Here is a 9,983-nt window from a genome sequence, read left to right on the forward strand (position 1 = left end):
GTTCGTGTTGGGATTTTCTCATATCACTTGGCCCTTGAGTCAAGTCACAAAGGGAGGAGCGAAAGAAAAGTTCTTTTGGTCTGAATCTCAACAAAAGGCATTCACAGAGTTGAAATATCGCCTCTTCTCGGCACTAGTGCTCACATTACCAGACTTGCGACAACCATTTGAGGTCGAGACAGATGCCTCTGACTATGCTATTGGGGCAGTCCTTACTCAACATGGGCATCCAATGGCATATCACAATGAGACACTTTCAGACACAGTCCGGAAGTATCCCACTTATGACAAAGAGATGTATTCCATTGTGTAGGCCTGCCGACAATGGAAGCATTACATTTTGGGGAAGGAAACGATCATCCACACAGACCACCGACCCTGCAGTTTATACAAACCCAAGGGAAATTGTAGAATGATCGCCATCAGAAGTGGTCCACATACCTGCAACAATTCCATTTAAACATCAAGTATAAGAAGGTCAACACCAATAATGTTACAGATTGCCTCAGTCAACCACCGATCATGGCGTTAACCACCGTGCCCAACTCTTGTGGGCACAAGGCTTCTGATTGGCCACTTCTCTACAAAAGCGACCCAGAATTCGGCCACACATACCAGACACTCTTGCAGGGTCAGCATGTCCAAGATTTTCACCTCCAAGGGTCACATTTGTGTTCCTTCAAGCAAGTGTGCCAAGATGATTTGAGAAGCACACTACAATCGGGCTGTTGGGAATTTCGGGGTCGAGAAAATGGTGGCAGTACTGCAGAAGTATTTCTATTAGCTGAATCTTCGATAGGATGTCAGGAAGTACATGAGATCATGCACTGCCTATGCCATTTCCAAATCGAACATCAAGAAGCAAGGCCTCTATACCTTGCTGCCTACCCCTAGTCGACCTTGGGAATCCATCTCCATGGATTACATGTCAGGCATTCCTTCCACTGAGCATGGAAATGACTGTGTTTTTGTGGTCGTCGACAGGTTCTCGAAGATGGCCATTATGGCGGCCTGCAAGAAGAATATCATAGCAGAAGCCACTACTAAACACTTCTTTGAACGAGTGTGGGTACACTTTTGGATCCCATAGTCTATCATCTCAACTCGCAACAGCAGTTTCCTCAGTACATTTTGGTCCAGTCTCTAGTCGATGTTGGACACCAAACTCACTAATTCCACAGCCTTCCATCCTCAAACTCATGGCCAGACAAAGGTTGTCAACAGGATGATCGTACACATTCTGGGCATTTACAACTCAAAGCATCCACTCACATGGGACGAGATCCTCCCCTATGTTCAGCACAGCTACAACCGGGCTCTCCATAGCTCGACTGGCCACAACCCTTTTCAGGTGGGCTTGGGATTCCAGCCACTATGTCCCATTGATGTGGCCATGCCATTTGCAGCTACTCACACAGATTCGGCTCATGTCCAGTCCGAAATAGATAAGAAAAATAGCTTCATTGAGCACATCCAACATATTCTCCAGCAGGTCCATGGCATTCTGGAGAAATCAAATGCCAAGTACAAGCAGCGACATGATCAACATCGGGTGCCACACAAGTTTCAGGTGGGCGATAAAGTCTAGCTGCATTTGCAAAAGGAACGCCTTACCAAAGCCTATCGGAAACTCAGACCACTCCGATATGGTCCTTACACCATTACCAAGGTTGTGGGAGACAATGCATTTGAGCTCAGCATTCCCCCATTCCTTGGCCCTCACCCAGTGTTCAATGTGGACCGCCTTCGGCCATACTTTCCACCATTACTAGACACATCCGACATTGCGAAACAGCTCACACCCACAGAGTTAAATCCAGATTGCATGGAACAAGCTACAATTGATTGGATCATGGACACACAGATCAAGCACAGTCGTCAGCAGAATATCCAACTATATCAAGTTGTCAAAGCAGGCCAACTCCTTCACCAGGGCACCATTGCTTCTGAAGGGGGGAGGAATGATCCAGGTGGATATTGGTGGCCACCCACCAATTCCACTTGAACCCCCACCATTGCTTCTTTTAGTTTTTTAGTTTCCTTAATTGTAGCACAGTTTACTATTTTTAGCAGTTTTTCAGGTCCTAAACTTCCAAAGCCGCTTTGAGGCCCTAAACAACATTTTTTTGGAAATCTACCGCCACTGATTTTTTTTATAAAATCATATTTTCTGTCATAGTCCTCAGAGAGATCTTTCCAACGGCCTATCATGCGCATCAAACAGAGATAATATGACCAAGTCGCGACCCTGGGAAGTTGGCTGTCCAACTCACCCCAACAGGGCCCATAAACTCTTGGTGTTACATCTCCTCGGGTTAGGGTTTTGGTTGTTTAGGATTTGCTCTTATTTTTCAATAATGAAAAGGCCCTTGAGCCTCATTGTAAGGCATGTAGCCGCCGTATCTCTTCTCAGAGATAAGCTACCATCGCCCTAGCTGGTTTATTTCCATTCCTGTTTGTAAGAATATTTCAGTGTTTTACATTAATGAAATGAAGTATTATTTCTACTGCATCTCTATGTTTATGGTTATCTCTGTAATTTGTTGCGTTCCTATTTAAATCTGGATCACCCGAGCAAGCAAGGAGAAGTTGTTCTCCTTGAAGATGATCCAGAGACAAATGTGTACAATCTGGCAATTTGACAAGACACAACAGAGGATTGTACAAGCGCGAAGAAAGCAACTCCTGTATGATCATACACCACCTGTGCACACAGAAGAAAGGGTGATTGTACCAGATGTTATAAGACATCCAGTTGCCATGGCCGAGGCTTCTAAGGCTTAAGTAGAAGCCACGAGTTCGACAGTCAAGTTCTTGGTAGTAGAGAATGATTGAATGGCGAAGGACTTGTAAGAGTCCAGGCAGAGAGAAGAGAAGTCCACACGATCCTCCATGATGGAAATGAAGAAAGCAATGGTGGTGGAGATATTAACTTTGGATGCCACCATGGAGACATTGTATAGAATATTTGTCACCGAGCACAAAGTAGTTGTCAATTTACATGGCTTTCAGTAGTAGTGCACGCAGATAGCCCAAGCACTCAAAGACATTCACATTGTTATTGTGTACATGTGGGAATGGGCAATGAGGTACAAGGGAGCCATGCTTTACTTACATAAGAACATGAAGTCGCAGGCTGACCTAAACAAAGCACGGATTCAGATGCAGATCCGGAAATATGAGTAGCTCCCTCCGCTCATCACTAGCATTGAGGATTCCTATGCATGATTGTTCAGGAGTTTGGATGTCATAGGTGAAAACACACAAGATCCCTTCCATCGGAACCCTCATATAGGCCATGAGGAAGAAGCAAGTCATGATGTATGTCGACAAGTACATAGAGAAATTGATGCGCATAGCCACCAGTGATCACTTGCAGCTCAGCGCAAAGAAATCGCAAAGGTACGTCAGTGGGCCAGCCACACTCAGGACAGTGTTTTTCATGCTTCAAGATGAACTGGATAGAGGTTTCAGAACCATATACCTAGAAGCCATGGAGGTAAGGGTCCACTTCAAAAAATATTCCATCAAATAGGATGGGGACATAATAGAGCAGTACCAAGCTTGGTATCAGTTTGTCATTGAAGATCACCGCGAGGAGGTTACCACGTTGGTCTTTCCTTAAGACCCTGAGTGATGTTATTTGTCTTGTCAGGCTAACTCAAGTCTATTTTTCCCACATGGGTATATGTGGAAATTGTATTATTGTAAATATATTGTAAGTGAAATTCCAAGTGTCATTAGTGGAATGTGAACAGTCATTGTTGTAATGTGATGAGTCATGAGGGTAATCCAAGAGTCAAAGGGGAATGACAAGGGTCACCCCACCCTTTGCTATATATAGGACCTCATAACTCATAGAACGCGCTTTTGGGAGCCAAGATTTTGGCTAGGAGTTTCTTAGAGAAGGCTTGGAGAGTATTTTGATGATCCTTGGCTTCTCAATAGTGCAGAGTGAGTACATCTCTTTGGAGAAGCAAGCGGTGTTGACTATAATGTTCCATTATTGGGGCTAGTTGTTGTCAATGGTGTATGTATGGGTGGAACTTTACCTTTATATAATATAACAAAGCCAACACATCTTCATGCATATGTTGTTATTGTAGTTCGACTATTCTAGTTACATTAGCAATGTATGTTGTTTAACTTACGCACTTGTGTATGAACTATTTTGCATACAATTGTATGAATCTTGTTGAAGTCATGTTGTTGGTTTAACCCATCACTTTGGATTGTGGACTATTCTGCTTTTCAACTTGTGATGTCATTCAGCTCGTGTGTTCCTTTCAGGTTGTGTACTATTATAGGCTTCTAAGGGGCAAACTTCTTTTCCCCCCTCTGTGTGTTAGAACCCCTATGCATCTCACTTGACTTGTTGCAAGGTCACACACTTGCTTTCAACAAAGATATCACACTTACCTCTACGTGCTATCGCAATCAAGGCATAGCTTTACTACCCATTGTTGGGACTCCTACTCCAAACAATCTGATATCTAGTTGGGACTTCTTACCGGGGAGATCCCCTAACATGTTGGCGGGTCCAACACAGTCAATAGGTAGACACCCAAGTAAATGTCTTTCGAGTGTTCTATCAGTTCTCATAACTCTATTTTTGTTGCCTTTTCCATTTTTGAATCAAACTTTTGTCAAAATTCTGTTATTTAGTCTTTTTTCCTTGTAAAGTTGCTCGACCTTAGGTTCTAGGTCTAAATTTTGTTATGTTTGTTCTAAAGATACCTATGATTATGCCAGTGTAGGATGTAATTTCATGGTTCCTGTTATTTACGTGAAAGAACTGTAAGGGAAATAAGTCCACCCCCTCTTGTCAGCACAATCACAATATCCTTATTAAAATTATTGTTATAACAATACCCATTCGATTTAAAATTTGTCATATGTCTTCAATTAGTGAATGCCTTTCGATGGTTTTGTTAGTGCTTAGTATTCTCCTTTCACTAGCGATAGAAACAAGCTTTGTTTGCAACTCTGCAACTTGGTGCTCAATATTCCCCTTTCACTAGCAATAGAAACAAGCTTTGTTTGTAGCTTTGCAACTTACCTCTTCAAATTTCCATTTTTAGAATTCTAGAAATGTTTGACTTTAACCAATTTATGTGTCCTTGCATTGGATTCATTCAACCCCACTTTGCACTCAATCACAATATCCTTATTAAAATTGTTTATATAATAGTACCGATTCATTGATGTATGAACAACCTCATTAACAAAATTGAACAATTGGAGCATTTTTTGGTTTGATCAAATTTGGGTTCAAGAACATCGATAACCATCTTGATGACTTCTTCAATAAGAGAAATTTGTAGTTATAGGTAATATGCAATTGTATAGTCATTATCCAAGAGATGATAATTTTGATTAGGACCTTAGGGAACAACCCTCATTACATTTGCAGGGTTGTTTAGATTCTACGATACAGATGTAAACATTGAAGAGTAAGAGCATGCTCTTTCTTTTTTTCGTCATCATTCAAATAATGGCGTTCTTTGTGGAAAATTTTGATTGAAGAAGATTTCAAGGAATTGGGGAAGCATAATGTGATTAGACATCTATAGAAAGCAACCTAACCTTGATTATGGTCTAGTTCTATGCGTTGAATTGAAGGGGTCTAGATAACTGAATGTTGAGCATGGTGTTCTACTGCACTAGGTAAGGATGTTGACCATATTTGTTTTGTTTACTTCCTTGGAAAGTGTTTTACAACTGATTCGACAGTCTCAGTGTATTTAATTGGGATGCATCAATAATGATCTTCATTGTAATGGATGTTTCTTTCATAACTATATCAATTTTCTAATCTGTAGAGGTAAACAAGCATTAGGTATTTTTTAATAATTTAAGCTAGATAGGAAAATAGTTTTTGAAAGTGGAGCCTATTATATGTATGGAAATATGCCAGAAAAAAAATGTTTTGAAATATGGAGTTGATTATACTCATGAAAATTTGATAAGAAATATATCATTTTTCTCATTGTTATTCTTCATATTTTATCTTTCTTTTTTATTTCATTGAAATTTTTCATTTAGCTTAAGGTTGAACTGTGTGGAAGGATTTTCAAAAACCTCATATGAAATTGAAACTTGAAATGTTGTTGGAAAGGATTAGTATACATAACATTGAAGGATAAGTTTGTACAATGATTGTTTTAACCATCAATACGATACATGTTTTATCAATACCATTTTAATGGATACTAACTATTGCATAATTGAATGTGAAGCATGGTGTTCTATTGCATGGTGTAATACATTAAGTACCATTCTTACAGCTACTAACTATTGCATGACTGCAAGTTGAGTATGGCATTCCATTGCACTGGTAAGGACTATGATAATAGAGAGGTATTGTGATTGTTTGTTGAATTTAAGTCCATGATGATGGTTCTTTGTTGCTTAATGGGTGTAATGCAAACTAGGATAATACCACTTGATCATCTATCCATGCCTCTTAGTTTTTATCCTTTCTATTATTAAAAGGATATGGATAATATATCATAGTCTTAATTTTACCATCTTATTATTGTCATTTATACAGTTTGTGTGAGAAAAGATTTTGTAAGTGTTGTTATACAAAAAATCAAGTAAATCATGGAGTGGGGTTTCTGTTTTACACATGTTACTTTTGATCCATATTAGTTGTCATGATTTTGATTTGAAACACAATGCACTTAATTGCTTCATTGGATGACTTTCCAAAATCATATTGCTTTCGTTGTCTACAGATCATATGTTGCTTCAATTTCATAAGTATTTTATCGGTTTTAATCTTCTTTTCTACTACTTTCCTAGGGAATTTGTTGTTGAACTTCATTGTCCTGGACAAATCCTTCCAATACCTTACATTTTTTCAAGGTTGCATCCTTTAAAACTTGCAGTATTTAGTCGAACATACTTGTATTGCCTTCAATCTCAACAAATGGCAATTACAAAAAAGTGTGGAAATGGATGGATTTTTAATAGGAAGCTCGTCTGAGTTTACTAACTTGATCAAAAAAATCTAATTGAAATTGTTTGGTGTGGTGGTTAACTAGATTGCATAACTTGGCAACCGGATCATGAGCTACTTTCAGAGACTACAATGTTTCGATTTTGATTCCTTTAATTCTTTGTTTCATTTACATTCTAAAATTATGTTATACCTTCAATATCCTTTCTCTCAACCTACCACCTCCTTTGGGAATCTAATATGTAGTTGTAATTTGTAGGGTTCATTTTCGTAGAAATCTTCTTCTTCTTCTTCATAAGTTTCGAAGGAAATTCATTTTTTTTTTTTTGTGTCAGCCTTGCTAAAGGTATGCCTCTTCCAGAGCCAATTATTTGTTAACCTTTGATTTCCTTTCCATAATTCCAGTGAGGAAGAAAATATCAAAGAGGAATATGCTCACATGTTAGTGTAAACATCTCCATACACCGGTCATTCATGCGACATTAATAATATTAATAATATTATTGTCTTTAATTAACAATATTACTATGCATTTTGTTCAGGAATAAATAGAAATTTCACGGGATTAACACCTTAAAATTACAGTCAAGTCTTATGTGATTAACACGAACGAAAACTTTTAAATCAAGGCAAACATTTTAGATGAGCATAGACAATTTTCTGTAAGAAAATTGAATGATGATCCATTCAACCAATACATTGACCAAGTGCAAATATAGAGTTGTGAATGCTAACTCAATATTTTCATACTAGCATAGGAAAAGCATTTTTTTGTTTAGAAGTCTAGATAATCATTTTTCAAACAATCTGCTTTTTAAGTATAAGACATATTCTGGTGAACTAATTATACTCATTTATTAAAGTAGACTTTCATAATTGTAATTATAATGATTTTTATGCATATTTTGATGCACATATTTTTTTTTTAGATTGGTGATTGCTTGTTCCACTATTCACCAAGTTCAACAACTTGTGGAATTTGTTACTTTAAGATATCCTTTTGGCATAGTTGCATCAATAATCTCTCACAACCACCACAAAATCTAATTTCCAATCTCCAAAACTAATGCCACTATTGCAACCGTTTCCTTCTTGCAAAGTGAACACTATAAAATGAAATAATGGCATGTACTTTGTACTTCGGATGATGTTTGAAAGGTTTAGATGTGACATACATGGGTGTAATATACTTGTTTGTGAGGTTAATTACGTTATGCAACATCTATGGAATTGTTCAATTATGAAAAAAATTCATTGCTTCACTCCATGTCATTATGATGCCCCTTTAGTATATTGTTAATTAAGGTACAAATGCTAGTTAATTATATTGTTACTTACTAGAATTTGGTGTCAATATCTCATCTTCTTTTTAATTTAAGAAGTAAACTTATATTTTGTGAATATACCTAGTGGAAAATGTGTGAAAAATGCTTGAATAATTTTTCCAATCTATTTATACATTATGAAAATATCACATCTTTATATATCTATTTATACAATAGCAACACCTCACCCCTAAAATTTCTTCTTGATTTATAGTATCATCATCCTAAAGGAGAGTAGGAGGATCTTCTTTTTCCTTTTCATCAAAGTTGTCATGCATTTGTTCTTTTGGGAAAGCAAGGGTGTTATCTTCAAACAAATCAAGTGGATCTTCTTCCTTCAGGCAGCATGTACATCATCATATTTTGGAAACAACCAGAATCCTTCTCTTTCATCCTCAATGCCATTATATTTTCTTTTTAAAAAACAAGAACAATGCCATATGGTTTATTTTTCTACATTTATTATGTGTGGAATGACATTTTTTCTACTCTACCTTCTCAGGAAAGTAAAGATATTAAATATATATTTGATGAATATTTCTTCATTTTGCCATTCTGGGGGCTCTATTTTTCATCTAAGGTCCATGAAATGATGGTATCCTTGCAAGAAATTGAGGTTACCAAGGCTAGGGTAGAATTAAAAAGGCGACAACTTATGGTTGTAGTGGATCAGGCATTGTCAACTTGTTCAAAAAAGGAACAAGAATTGTATATTGCACAAAATGAATTCACATGCATTCATGTGAAATTGGAAGAGGTTGAGAACAAGGATCATTATCTTAACGCTATAATGGATGAATCTTTGAAGTAACAAAATGCAACCTCCAAAATCCCTTCAACGTTGAAAAATCCTTCAATTAGACCTCAAACTTGCCATAAAACCCTTCAAAGTGGGCACATAAGGATTCCAATGATGAGACACCTCCCATTAGTAGGGGATTGGATCACCTAGATACAATTGCAATGCCTTACCTTTGACCTTCAAACACCTTCATCAAAATTGGAGGAAAGATTCCCGAGTATGCATTCGAGAAAATCACAATGGGTTTCGAGATCTTATCTATAACCTTGCAAATACCTCTAAAATATGTACCACACGAGTACTTATTTATTCCTTGATATTCTGAACAATCATAGTTGAGATTATGGAGGGAGATCACTTGACCATCGTGCCAATACGTATTCACTACAACACAAATAGGTTGGCTCTGTCTCGTGTTACTTTAAATGAAACATTAAACATTCATTGAAGAAAGGCCAACTCAATATATCTGATCCCCCTTTACACATATAGGTCGGATCACCACAAAAATTTTGAAGATACTATTATTGTTTAATCAATAAGGTTAGCCTTAGCCCTCTCTCTCTCTCTCTCTCTCTCTCTCTCTCTCTCTCTCTCTCTCTATATATATATATATATATATATGGTCCCCCTTTACACATATAGGTTTGAAAATATTATTATTGTTTAATCAATAAGGTTAGCCTTAGCCCTCTCTCTCTCTCTCTCAATATATATATATATATATATATATATATATATGACCAACTAGCAAGATTTTCCTTAAGATTAATGTGCTAGGAACTCTGTATTTTCCACAAGTCATATGACAAATCTATAGTTTGGTGTGCAGGTCTTTGATTCTGAGTGCTAAATGTTGCTACAAGTCTAAATTTCTTTAATGTTATGTCCT

The sequence above is a fragment of the Pinus tabuliformis genome, chromosome 1_2 (genome assembly GCF_031772625.1).
Source record: "Pinus tabuliformis cultivar Carrire ecotype Pingquan chromosome 1_2, CPIR1, whole genome shotgun sequence".
Lineage (NCBI taxonomy): Eukaryota > Viridiplantae > Streptophyta > Pinopsida > Pinales > Pinaceae > Pinus > Pinus tabuliformis.